The sequence below is a fragment of the Scyliorhinus canicula genome, chromosome 17 (genome assembly GCF_902713615.1).
Source record: "Scyliorhinus canicula chromosome 17, sScyCan1.1, whole genome shotgun sequence".
NCBI classification, from domain to species: domain Eukaryota; kingdom Metazoa; phylum Chordata; class Chondrichthyes; order Carcharhiniformes; family Scyliorhinidae; genus Scyliorhinus; species Scyliorhinus canicula.
The window spans coordinates 46,881,412-46,894,189 of record NC_052162.1 but is presented as its reverse complement, the minus strand read 5'-3'; the positions used below and the strand labels follow the sequence as shown (position 1 = coordinate 46,894,189).

The following is a 12,778-nucleotide window of genomic DNA, read 5'->3' as shown; positions in this document are numbered from 1 at the left end:
AGTTTACTCTATGTTCCTCTGCCCATTCATTTGTGCATTATTTCAGCATTTGCACCTCTTGTCTCTGAAAGTTTCTTCTTGCATCCATGTCTGTTAGTTTTGAAATTCTCCTCATCCTTTGTTACATTGTGCCTTTGTTCTTTCACCTCTTTCTGTTTCCACTTTTTATGATCTGTAATGTAAAGTATGATCAAAGTGAGGTCCTTTCAGATACTGTGGGAAATGTCATAGAAATGTATTTTGTGGACAGTAAGCATTTTCAACAGACAGAAGCCTCTTATAACTTCTCAGTAATCAATGAGATGCAGATGCGTTTGATCTGGGACCTAATTTCGGTACTAGGAAATGAACCAAATTTTAATAAATTACTCGTGTTTAGTAGCAGATAGACAAAATAAAGTTGAGATATGGAGATAGGAGATTAAAAATGAAGTGCTAGGTCCAATTATAAATCTGATTTAGACTGCAATGTCTTTTTTACTGAAGGCAAGTTTACACTGAGTCAGCAATTCAAGGCTTAAATGTCACTAAACATAATTAAGCTAACGTAGTTTATTAGTATCGATATACTGCAAGAACAAGTGCATTTAAGACCGCGCACTTCATTACGTTTGTGATTTTAAAAAAAATCAATAGCTCAAATTGCCACTGATAGCAAGGGTAATGGAAGCAAAACTTAATTGTGACACCAGCAAGAGATTCTCTTTAATCTATTCGTGTTTTAGAATTATCTATATACTGTGTGACAAGGGGCTGGTTTAGCACAGGGCTAAATAGCTGGCTTTTAAAGCAGACCAAGGCAGACCAGCAGCGCGGTTTCAATTCCCGTACCAGCCTCCCCGAACAGGTGCTGGAATGTGGCGACTAGGGGCTTTTCACAGTAACTTCATTTGAAACTTACTTGTGACAGTAAGTGATTTTCATTTCATATTGTGGCATTCATTGCTCTTGTCAGTGGAGTGTTATTTCATCTATGTGTATTTAGATTCTTGCAGAGTTGATGTAATCTGTTGGAAAGTGAAGTGCAAACAGAATATAGATCTAGCCATATGATGGGCATGCCCAATATTTCCACTGTATAGTTGAGTGATTATTATGGTGCCAGTGTTTTTCACTTCTTATAAAAATGTTACCATCAGATCTTCGAGGTTAATTAGGGATGGGCAATAAATGTTGGCCTAGACAGCAACACCCACATCCTGGCACATATAAAAACAGAAATCAATTTGTTAAACTGGAAATATATTCATTTTGATGTTTTTCTTCGTTCTGTCTCCTGTATAAAGCATTAAATTGGCTTTGTAAGCATTATGATTAATGCTGCAGGGTGCGTGAGATTTGACTTTTCAAACTGGCAAGGAAGTTAGTCGACATCAGCCTTGATTGATCAATGAATGCCAATGCAGAACGAATGGGATTTTAAAAGAACTTGCTGGATGCTGATCTGGTGCTAGCGTTTTTCTTTTCCATTTTAAATTGGCATGAAAATAATGCACGTTAAAAAATTACTGCGGTTACTGGAACCTGAAACACAAAATGTCACCGGCTCTGACAGCATCTGTGGCGACAGAACAGAGATAACATTTTGAGTTTAGATAACTCAATTTCGAGTCTGCTCTGGCCTAACTCCAGCCCAACGTCAATCATGCATCTTCCATGCTTGCAATTCTGGTCTGCTGTGCATCCCCAACCACCAATAATAATATTTAGTGTCGCAAATAGTCTTACATTAACACTGCAATGATGTTACTGTGAAAATCCCCTAGTTGCCACACTTCAGCGCCTGTTGGGATATACTGAGGGAGAATTCAGAATGTCCATACACCTAGCAAGCATGTCCTTCGGGACTTGTGGGAGAAAACGGAGCACCCGGAGGAAACCTCCGCAGACACGGGGAGAACGTGCAGACTCCGCACAGACAGTGACCCAAGCTGCGAGCCTTGAAGTTTTGTGCCTCTTCACTTTGAAATTCTCTTCCTAAACACTCAAACTTGACCTGGACACTAAGGTACAATTTAGGATGGCCAATCCATTTAACCTGCACATCTTTGGACTGTGGGAGGAAACTGGAGCACCTGGAGGAAACCCACACAGACACGGAGAGAAAGTGAAAACTCCACACAGACGGTCAACTGAGGCCGGAACTAAACTGGGTCCCTGGGGATAAGGCAGCAGTGCCAACCACTGTGCCACACTTTTTATGCTCAAATGTTTTGCCCACTTAATCCCTAGAAATGTTTTTGTTTTGTCCCTACCTCACACCTACATTACATTTTTCAACTGGTATATCTAAATGTGTCATTTCCAGGTTTAATCCCTGATATGTGCTGGCCTCATTTGCAGCAATGGAATGCTATAGTTTATCAAAATACCCCAAATTAGGAGAGAGAAATTAATCAACAACAGTGTTTTTCAATCTTTCTTTTCCTCTTTTGCCAACTGGCCAATCTTTGGGACCCACAGCACCCGACCGTTGCGACATATGCCCCGTTCGCTTACCTTTAATGCGAAAGGGAAGCCTGCTTGTCCTCATGATCTCACTCCAATCAGGTTCACAGAAGGAGAGGGAAATGCGCATATCCGGCGTAGAGTTCAGCCGGTTCCTTTGTGCCGTTTTCATCCTCTTGGGAATGGAAAATCCAACCTCGTACATGTACTTGATCATGAAAGGCAATAGCAACAAAATGCTTGTTTTATTCAGCACCAGATACTCCTGGGACATGCTACTCCAGAATGCTGACAGCCTCATGGGCTTTTGCCATGTTTTTAATGTGCTGTCACGGGTCAGGGACAGCAGCATAGTCTTTTCATTTAGAGTCAGCTGTAAATTAATAACTGACTCTGGGGTCTCAATCTCAAAAGGAATTTTTCACTTGCCAATTCTCTTTCAAAATATGAAACTTCTCTCATTTGCCCGCACTTCTCTACATCTAACACACATGGGCATTGCATCCTTATTTGCATTGGCACATTTGACAAAACCATACCTCAAGAAATCATCTTTATCCTTCTTTGTTCCCAAGTTAAAGTTTTTTTCTTTGTCGGCTGTTCATCAGGCGCCCCAGAGCTCTGTATAAAGCTAACACTAGCACTGTTCTGTCCTGTCCTGGACTCTCCTCTGCAGCTCTCTCCAGCAGATTCAGTCGTGCAATCCTGTCCTATTTGTGTCTTTGGCCATCTTTCTTGTGGAAAAACAATTAACTCTCACAGTCTTCTTGCCTTGATTGCTAGCAGCTCGAAAATGGAAAAAAGTTTTTCTCTGTGATTGGTGCCTAAATCGCATCCAGCAGGGCGATTGCTGTCAAGCGTACTGCAGGGTGCGTGACTTGTTCACTGCTGCCACTTACGGCCGGATGACTGCACACAGCCTCATTTAATTCTCATTTAAAAGGCGACAGGAGCCGCCATTCTCAATAAAAATGCCAACAGTGGCCATTGGGCAGGTCTCTCGAGACTGGGATCACTGTGGGAACACCACGATCGATCGCTGTGCACCATCCTGACATGCCCCCGACATACATCCCATGCCCCGCACTTTGAAAAACCCTGATCTGGAACATCCATATTGTTTATAGTGGCTCCTGCTGGAAGATATGTGATTGGAAGATTTGGTTTGAATATGAAGTACTTCATGATTGGATAGCATGCTAACACTCACTGAAAAGGCACATGCATTCTGGCACCATGGGGGAGGTTACAGATATCTGTAGAATCCTTCTTCCCAAAAGGACTTTTCCAAACTACCCCAGAAATGGGAAAAAATGGGTCTTTATCCTACTGGAAGGCAGTGATTAATGGGTGATGACAGCGATCAGTGCTTGGGCCCCGTGATATATTTAAATGGGATAAGGGAACCAATTTCCAAGGTTGTTGATGACACAAACTAAGTGGAATTAGAGTTGTAAGGTGGATGCAAAGAGGCTTCAAAAAGGTTATAAGTTGAGTGAGTGGGCAAACACCTGACAATGCGAAGTTATACACTTCAGTGTCAAAAATAGCAAAAATGTGTATCATTTAAATTATATATTTGAGTTCAGAAGTAGAGATGTCATGCTGCAGTTATATAGGGCCCTGGTGAGGCCACAACTGGAACATTGCATGCAGTTTTGATCTCTCTACTTAAGAAAGGATATGCCATATCCTTTGCCATAGAGGGAATGCAGCAGAGGTTCACTGGGCTGATAGCAGGTGTGGCGGAACTGTCCTTTGAGGAGAGATTGGTTTGACTGGGCCTGCATTCGCTAGGGCTTAGAAGGATAAGAGGAGATTTGAAAAGTTCTAATAGGGCTGGACAGCCTAGATGCAGGGAGGTGAAAATTGTCTCCGGATACAGAATTGACCATTTAGGACTGAGATGAGAAAAAAATTATTTACTTAAAGGATAGTGAACATATGGCATTCTCTACCATAGAAGGCTGTGGAGGCACTGAATATATTTAGATTTTTAAAGATTTTAATGGCATTAAGAGGTATGAGGAGAAGGCAGGAATATGGCATTGAGATCGAGAATCGGCTGAGATTGAGGATGAGCCGTGATCGTATTGAAAGGTGGAGGAGATCCGAAGGGCTGAATAGCCGAATCCTGCTCCAAGTTTCTATGTTTCTTTTATAAAAATTGTTTTTATTAAAGCTTTTTTCAACCAGAATTTTTACATAACGGAAAAATAAATGAAAAATATTTAGCAAAACTAGGTGGCTGTTATCATTATACAAAACTCAAATATACATTAAATAGACAATTCCCCCCACCTGAAACCGCCCCCCACTCCTGCTGCTGACATTTTACTGCTCCCCTAGTAAGTCACGGAAAGGTTGCCACCACCTGGAGAACCCCAGCAAGGACCCTGTCAAGGCGAACTTTATTCGCTCCAGGCTGAGGAACCCAGCCATATCACTAACCCAGGTCTCCACGCTCGGGGGTTTCAAGCCCCTCCACAATAACAAGATCCGTCTCCGCGCTATCAGGGAGGCAAAGGCCAACACTTTGGCCTCTTTCGCTTCCTGCACTCCCGGATCCTCCGACACCCCAAAGATCGCTATTGTTGGACTCTGCTTCACCCGCGTGTCCAAAATCTTGGACATAGCCCTCGCAAAGCCCTGCCAGAATTCTTTAAGCGCCGGGCATGCCCAAAACATGGTCCGTCGGACTCCCTGCACATCTCGCACACCTGCCCTCCACCCCAAGGAAATTGCTCATTCTCGCCGTCGTCATGTGAGCCCGGTACACCACCTTAAGCTGAATTAAACTGAGCCAGGCACATGATGCGGACAAATTCACCCTTCCCAGGGCATCAGCCCACAGGCCCTCATCCAGCACCTCACCTAGCTCCTCCTCCCACTTGCCCTTCAGCTCCTCCACTGAGGCTTCCTCCGCCTCCTCCAGCTCCTGGTACATGTCCAACACCTTCCCCTCTCGTACTCAGATGAGTTTCTATGTTTCTAATCTATCCCACCACCTTTCTCCAACCCTGGGGAATTGAAAGCCAAAACCAGCTTCCTACTGCTTTTCTGATTGAAATTGGCTCTCAGCATTGATGAGAGATCAAAGCTCCACCGTGGGTATTGGATATTCTATCTTGAATCATAAGGATAGAATCAACACAGTATATTGCAATCAAGAGGTTTATAAGGTTATGTTTTGGGACTGTGTCTTTGAGTTCTGTATAAATGAAGGAGTTCATGAAGTCTGTCTGACATGAGGTCTGGGTGTTGAGGCTGCTAAAGATTAAAGGAATGTCCAGATTGTTTTACTGTGGAAAATGGTGCAAGGTGTACTTGTAGGCAATGGACAAGGCAGCTGTTACGATGGTGGACAGAGTGTAAGTTTCCAAGTCCCAGGAAAGTGTTCAGAATGGCAGGTTGTAAAAGGGTATACTTTGAACTGTCCATTTGATTGCAGGATAGGATAGAGTTGGGGGTCTAAAGAATAGTTAATCAGTATTTCCACCTCGATACAAAGCCCATGTGATTCAGATAGGGAAGGATGTAGAAGAACCATTGTAACGATCAGCTTACAGACATTCTGAAAATATCGCTGATTCACAGACAGGTGGGTTAGTTTGCTGGGATCTGAAAAAGGGAGAGTGGCTAAAACATCTCTATGGTTCACTGTGCCCAAATGTGTATGCAACTTGCGCTCGGATTGAAAAGCCCCAAATTAATTAGTTCAAATGAAGCTGCAAAATTTGACTAATTTGCTGGAGGGAGGGTCTCCAGTAATGTCCCCACTATTCAGGACAGTTCTGTGGTCACAAGTTACCAACCTGAGAAAGGAAAAGAACATAAGTAAACCCTCAGAAGTTAAGAAACACTGGACTGATTTCAAAAGAATTAAATGTCCACTTAAAGGTCAGTGTAGCATATATCCATGAAATGTTGTTTCAGTTGTGCTAAAAATAAGGAGAATATTCTGTCCTGTGATTTAATGTGTAAATTGTCTGTAAGTGAGTCAATAGTGCTTTTAGTCTTTTAGTAGTAAATATTTCATAATGTGAAATCTTTATGTCATCCTTTCAGCTGTTAACTGGAAATTCAAATTTATTTTTAAAAGTTCGTAACAAGTAGTTCTTATCTATATGTCATGAGCATACAAGCGATTAGATGTTATGTCTGCCCATGCGTTTTCAACATGCTATATTCAGCAGTTTTGCCTCCACTCTTTTGAAGAGTACATCATGGTTTTCTTGTGACAAATCTGAAGGGCCAAATTAGCCATTAGCCCAGTAATAGAAGGATATGTTTTCTATTATGATACTGGGAAATAAGAGATTGCATATTATCTGGAAAAACTACTACATAGGGCAGTGTGCACAGTTGTTTTATGTATAATAGAGATTTGGAATAGGTTTGCAGGAAACATGCAGCGAATCCTCAATATGTCAACCCAGTAGCATTCCTGACTCTGCACATGTAAGACTGGTGCATGGAGAGTGGGATGGTCAAAAGTTCAGACTCTGATATATGTTGTGTCTTTTGATCAGCCAGGGCATGCAATTTCTTCAGAGGCCCTAGGCAAGGGAGGGGGAAAAAAATCAGTTTAGGTTCCAGTTCCTGGTCTTGCTTTGACCGCTGTGGAAGGTGTTATGCATATTAACATTAATTGAGAATTAGATTACATTTTGCTGCAGTTCAGAGAGGGTGCAGAACAGATTTACCAGGACGTTGCCTGGTATGGAGGGTATTAGCTATGAGGAGCGGTTGAATAAACTCGGCTTGTTCTCACTGGAATGACGGAGGTTGAGGGGCGACCTGATAGAGGTCTACAAAATTATGAAGGGCATAGGCAGTGGATAGTCAGAGGCTTCTTTCCAGGGTAGAGGGGTCAATTACTAGGGGGCACAGGTTTAAGTTGCGAAGGGCAAGGTTTAGAGGAGATGTACGAGGCAAGTTTTTTTACACAGAGGGTAGTGGGTGCCTGGAACTCGCTGCCGGAGGTGGTGGTGGAAGCAGGGACGATAGTGACGTTTAAGGGGCATCTTGACAAATACATGAATTGGATGGGAATAGCAAAATACGGACCCAGGAAGTCTCTCTCTCTTTGTCTCTTTCTCTCTCTCTTGCTCTCTCTTTCTCTCTCTCTTTGTCACTCTTTGTCTCTCTTTCTCTCTCTCTCTCTGTCTCTCTTTCTCTCTCTCTCTCTGTCTCTCTCTCTCGCTCTGTCTCTCTCTCTCGCTCTGTCTCTCTCTCTCTCGCTCTGTCTCTCTCTCTCTCGCTCTGTCTCTCTCTCTCTCGCTCTGTCTCTCTCTCTCTCGCTCTGTCTCTCTCTCTCTCGCTCTGTCTCTCTCTCTCTCGCTCTGTCTCTCTCTCTCTCGCTCTGTCTCTCTCTCTCTCGCTCTGTCTCTCTCTCTCTCGCTCTGTCTCTCTCTCTCTCGCTCTGTCTCTCTCTCTCTCGCTCTGTCTCTCTCTCTCTCGCTCTGTCTCTCTCTCTCTCGCTCTGTCTCTCTCTCTCTCGCTCTGTCTCTCTCTCTCTCGCTCTGTCTCTCTCTCTCTCGCTCTGTCTCTCTCTCTCTCGCTCTGTCTCTCTCTCTCTCGCTCTGTCTCTCTCTCTCTCGCTCTGTCTCTCTCTCTCTCTCGCTCTGTCTCTCTCTCTCTCGCTCTGTCTCTCTCTCTCTCGCTCTGTCTCTCTCTCTCGCTCTGTCTCTCTCTCTCTCGCTCTGTCTCTCTCTCTCTCGCTCTGTCTCTCTCTCTCTCGCTCTGTCTCTCTCTCTCTCGCTCTGTCTCTCTCTCTCTCGCTCTGTCTCTCTTCTCTCGCTCTGTCTCTCTCTCTCGCTCTGTCTCTCTCTCTCTCGCTCTGTCTCTCTCTCTCTCGCTCTGTCTCTCTCTCTCTCGCTCTGTCTCTCTCTCTCTCGCTCTGTCTCTCTCTCTCGCTCTGTCTCCTCTCTCTCTCGCTCTGTCTCTCTCTCTCGCTCTGTCTCTCTCTCTCGCTCTGTCTCTCTCTCGCTCTGTCTCTCTCTCTCGCTCTGTCTCTCTCTCTCTCTCTCTCTCTCGCTCCGTCTCTCTCTCGCTCTGTCTCTCTCTCTCGCTCTGTCTCTCTCTCTCGCTCTGTCTCTCTCTCTCGCTCTGTCTCTCTCTCTCGCTCTGTCTCTCTCTCTCGCTCTGTCTCTCTCTCTCTCGCTCTGTCTTTCTCTCTCTCTCGCTCTCTCTCTCTCTCGCTCTCTCTCTCTCTCGCTCTGTCTCTCTCTCTCGCTCTGTCTTTCTCTCTCTCTCGCTCTGTCTTTCTCTCTCTCTCGCTCTGTCTTTCTCTCTCTCTCGCTCTGTCTCTCTCTCTCTCGCTCTGTCTCTCTCTCTCTCGCTCTGTCTCTCTCTCTCTCGCTCTGTCTCTCTCTCTCTCGCTCTGTCTCTCTCTCTCTCGCTCTGTCTCTCTCTCTCTCGCTCTGTCTCTCTCTCTCTCGCTCTGTCTCTCTCTCTCTCGCCTCTGTCTCTCTTTCTCTCGCTCTGTTTCTCTCGCTCTGTCTCTCTCTCTCTCGCTCTGTCTCTCTCTCTCTCGCTCTGTCTCTCTCTCTCGCTCTGTCTCTCTCTCTCTCGCTCTGTCTCTCTCTCCCTCGCTCTGTCTCTCTCTCTCTCGCTCTGTCTCTCTCTCTCGCTCTGTCTCTCTCTCGCTCTGTCTCTGTCTCTCGCTCTGTCTTTCTCTCTCTCTCGCTCTGTCTTTCTCTCTCTCTCGCTCTGTCTCTCTCTCTCTCGCTCTGTCTCTCTCTCTCTCGCTCTGTCTCTCTCTCTCTCGCTCTGTCTCTCTCTCTCTCGCTCTGTCTCTCTCTCTCTCTCGCTCTGTCTCTCTCTCTCTCGCTCTGTCTCTCTCTCTCTCGCTCTGTCTCTCTCTCTCTCGCTCTGTCTCTCTCTCTCTCGCTCTGTCTCTCTCTCGCTCTGTCTCTCTCTCTCGCTCTGTCTCTCTCTCTCGCTCTGTCTCTCTCTCTCGCTCTGTCTCTCTCTCTCGCTCTGTCTCTCTCTCTCGCTCTGTCTCTCTCTCTCGCTCTGTCTCTCTCGCTCGCTCTGTCTCTCTCGCTCGCTCTGTCTCTCTCGCTCGCTCTGTCTCTCTCGCTCGCTCTGTCTCTCTCGCTCGCTCTGTCTCTCTCGCTCGCTCTGTCTCTCTCGCTCGCTCTGTCTCTCTCGCTCGCTCTGTCTCTCTCGCTCGCTCTGTCTCTCTCGCTCGCTCTGTCTCTCTCGCTCGCTCTGTCTCTCTCGCTCGCTCTGTCTCTCTCGCTCGTCTCTGTCTCTCTCGCTCGCTCTGCTCTCTCTCTCTCGCTCGCTCTGTCTCTCTCGCTCGCTCTGTCTCTCTCTCTCGCTCGCTCTGTCTCTCTCTCTCGCTCGCTCTGTCTCTCTCTCTCGCTCGCTCTGTCTCTCTCTCTCGCTCGCTCTGTCTCTCTCTCTCGCTCGCTCTGTCTCTCTCTCTCGCTCGCTCTGTCTCTCTCTCTCGCTCGCTCTGTCTCTCTCTCTCGCTCGCTCTGTCTCGCTCGCTCGCTCTGTCTCTCTCGCTCGCTCGCTCTGTCTCTCTCGCTCGCTCGCTCTGTCTCTCTCGCTCGCTCGCTCTGTCTCTCGCTCGCTCGCTCTGTCTCTCTCGCTCGCTCGCTCTGTCTCTCTCGCTCGCTCGCTCTGTCTCTCTCGCTCGCTCGCCTCTGTCTCGCTCGCTCGCTCGCTCTGTCTCTCTCTCTCGCTCGCTCTGTCTCTCTCTCTCGCTCGCTCTGTCTCTCTCTCTCGCTCGCTCTGTCTCTCTCTCTCGCTCGCTCTGTCTCGCTCGCTCGCTCTGTCTCTCTCGCTCGCTCGCTCTGTCTCTCTCGCTCGCTCGCTCTGTCTCTCTCTCTCGCTCGCTCTGTCTCTCTCTCGCTCGCTCTGTCTCTCTCTCTCGCTCGCTCTGTCTCTCTCTCTCGCTCGCTCTGTCTCTCTCTCGCTCGCTCCCTCTGTCTCTCTCTCTCGCTCGCTCTGTCTCTCTCTCTCGCTCGCTCTGTCTCTCTCGCTCGCTCGCTCTGTCTCTCTCGCTCGCTCGCTCTGTCTCTCTCTCTCGCTCGCTCTGTCTCTCTCTCTCGCTCGCTCTGTCTCTCGCTCGCTCGCTCGCTCTGTCTCTCTCTCTCGCTCGCTCTGTCTCTCTCTCTCGCTCGCTCTGTCTCTCTCTCTCGCTCGCTCGTCTCTCTCTCTCGCTCGCTCTGCTCTCTCTCTCTCGCTCTGCTCTCTCTCTCTCTCGCTCTGTCTCTCTCTCTCTCTCGCTCTGTCTCTCTCTCTCTCTCGCTCTGTCTCTCTCTCTCTCTCGCTCTGTCTCTCTCTCTCTCTCGCTCTGTCTCTCTCTCTCGCTCTGTCTCTCTCTCTCTCTCTCGCTCTGTCTGTCTCTCTCTCTCTCTCTCGCTCTGTCTCTCTCTCTCTCTCTCTCGCTCTGTCTCTCTCTCTCTCTCTCGCTCTGTCTCTCTCTCTCTCTCTCTCGCTCTGTCTCTCTCTCGCTCTGTCTCTCTCTCTCTCGCTCTGTCTCTCTCTCGCTCTGTCTCTCTCTCTCGCTCTGTCTCTCTCTCTCGCTCTGTCTCTCTCTCTCGCTCTGTCTCTCTCTCTCGCTCTGTCTCTCTCTCTCGCTCTGTCTCTCTCTCTCGCTCTGTCTCTCTCTCTCGCTCTGTCTCTCTCTCTCGCTCTGTCTCTCTCTCTCGCTCTGTCTCTCTCTCTCGCTCTGTCTCTCTCGCTCGCTCTGTCTCTCTCGCTCGCTCTGTCTCTCTCGCTCGCTCTGTCTCTCTCGCTCGCTCTGTCTCTCGCGCTCGCTCTGTCTCTCGCGCTCGCTCTGTCTCTCGCGCTCGCTCTGTCTCTCTCGCTCGCTCTGTCTCTCTCGCTCGCTCTGTCTCTCTCGCTCGCTCTGTCTCTCTCGCTCGCTCTGTCTCTCTCGCTCGCTCTGTCTCTCTCGCTCGCTCTGTCTCTCTCGCTCGCTCTGTCTCTCTCGCTCGCTCTGTCTCTCTCTCTTGCTCGCTCTGTCTCTCTCTCGCTCTGTCTCTCTCTCTCGCTCGCTCTGTCTCTCTCTCTCGCTCGCTCTGTCTCTCTTGCTCGCTCGCTCTGTCTCTCTCGCTCGCTCGCTCTGTCTCTCTCGCTCGCTCGCTCTGTCTCTCTCGCTCGCTCGCTCTGTCTCGCTCGCTCGCTCGCTCTGTCTCTCTCTCTCGCTCGCTCTGTCTCTCTCTCTCGCTCGCTCTGTCTCTCTCTCTCGCTCGCTCTGTCTCTCTCTCTCGCTCGCTCTGTCTCTCTCTCTCGCTCGCTCTGTCTCTCTCGCTCGCTCGCTCTGTCTCTCTCGCTCGCTCGCTCTGTTCTCTCGCTCGCTCGCTCTGTCTCTCTCTCTCGCTCGCTCTGTCTCTCTCTCTCGCTCGCTCTGTCTCTCTCTCTCGCTCGCTCTGTCTCTCTCTCTCGCTCGCTCTGTCTCTCTCTCTCGCTCGCTCTGTCTCTCTCTCTCGCTCGCTCTGTCTCTCTCTCTCGCTCGCTCTGTCTCTCTCTCTCGCTCGCTCTGTCTCTCTCTCTCGCTCGCTCTGTCTCTCTCGCTCGCTCGCTCTGTCTCTCTCGCTCGCTCGCTCTGTCTCTCTCTCTCGCTCGCTCTGTCTCTCTCTCTCGCTCGCTCTGTCTCTCTCGCTCGCTCGCTCTGTCTCTCTCTCTCGCTCGCTCTGTCTCTCTCTCTCGCTCGCTCTGTCTCTCTCTCTCGCTCGCTCTCTCTCTCTCTCTCGCTCTGTCTCTCTCTCTCTCTCGCTCTGTCTCTCTCTCTCTCTCGCTCTGTCTCTCTCTCTCTCTCGCTCTGTCTCTCTCTCTCTCTCGCTCTGTCTCTCTCTCTCTCTCGCTCTGTCTCTCTCTCTCTCTCTCGCTCTGTCTCTCTCTCTCTCTCTCTCGCTCTGTCTCTCTCTCTCTCTCTCTCGCTCTCTCTCTCTCTCTCTCGCTCTGTCTCTCTCTCTCTCTCTCGCTCTGTCTCTCTCTCTCTCTCTCGCTCTGTCTCTCTCTCTCTCTCTCGCTCTGTCTCTCTCTCTCTCTCCCGCTCTGTCTCTCTCTCTCTCTCCCGCTCTGTCTCTCTCTCTCTCTCCCGCTCTGTCTCTCTCTCTCTCTCCCGCTCTGTCTCTCTCTCACTCTCGCTCTGTCTCTCTCTCACTCTCACGTGTTGAAGTGAAATAACTGCCCTAAATGTTCTGAAAGCAGTCAGTGCCTGGCACGTAATTTGCTATGAGGCTGAGTTTGCAGAGATGGGCAGACAACTTTGCCGGAGAAAACCATCTTGCGTCTAAAAGGAAGATGTATAAAAAAAAAAACCCTGAACTTCAGAAAGATGTTGACTGGAAGTAATTCCAGT

The 12,778-nt window shown here is 48.4% G+C and overlaps 1 protein-coding gene across 2 annotated transcripts in view; it reads left to right on the top strand.

Moving 5' to 3' along the window:
- The window catches only part of med12 (mediator complex subunit 12), a 207,604-nt gene that overhangs the window by 1,109 nt on the left and 193,717 nt on the right, over positions 1-12,778 (top strand). The window lies entirely within an intron of this gene.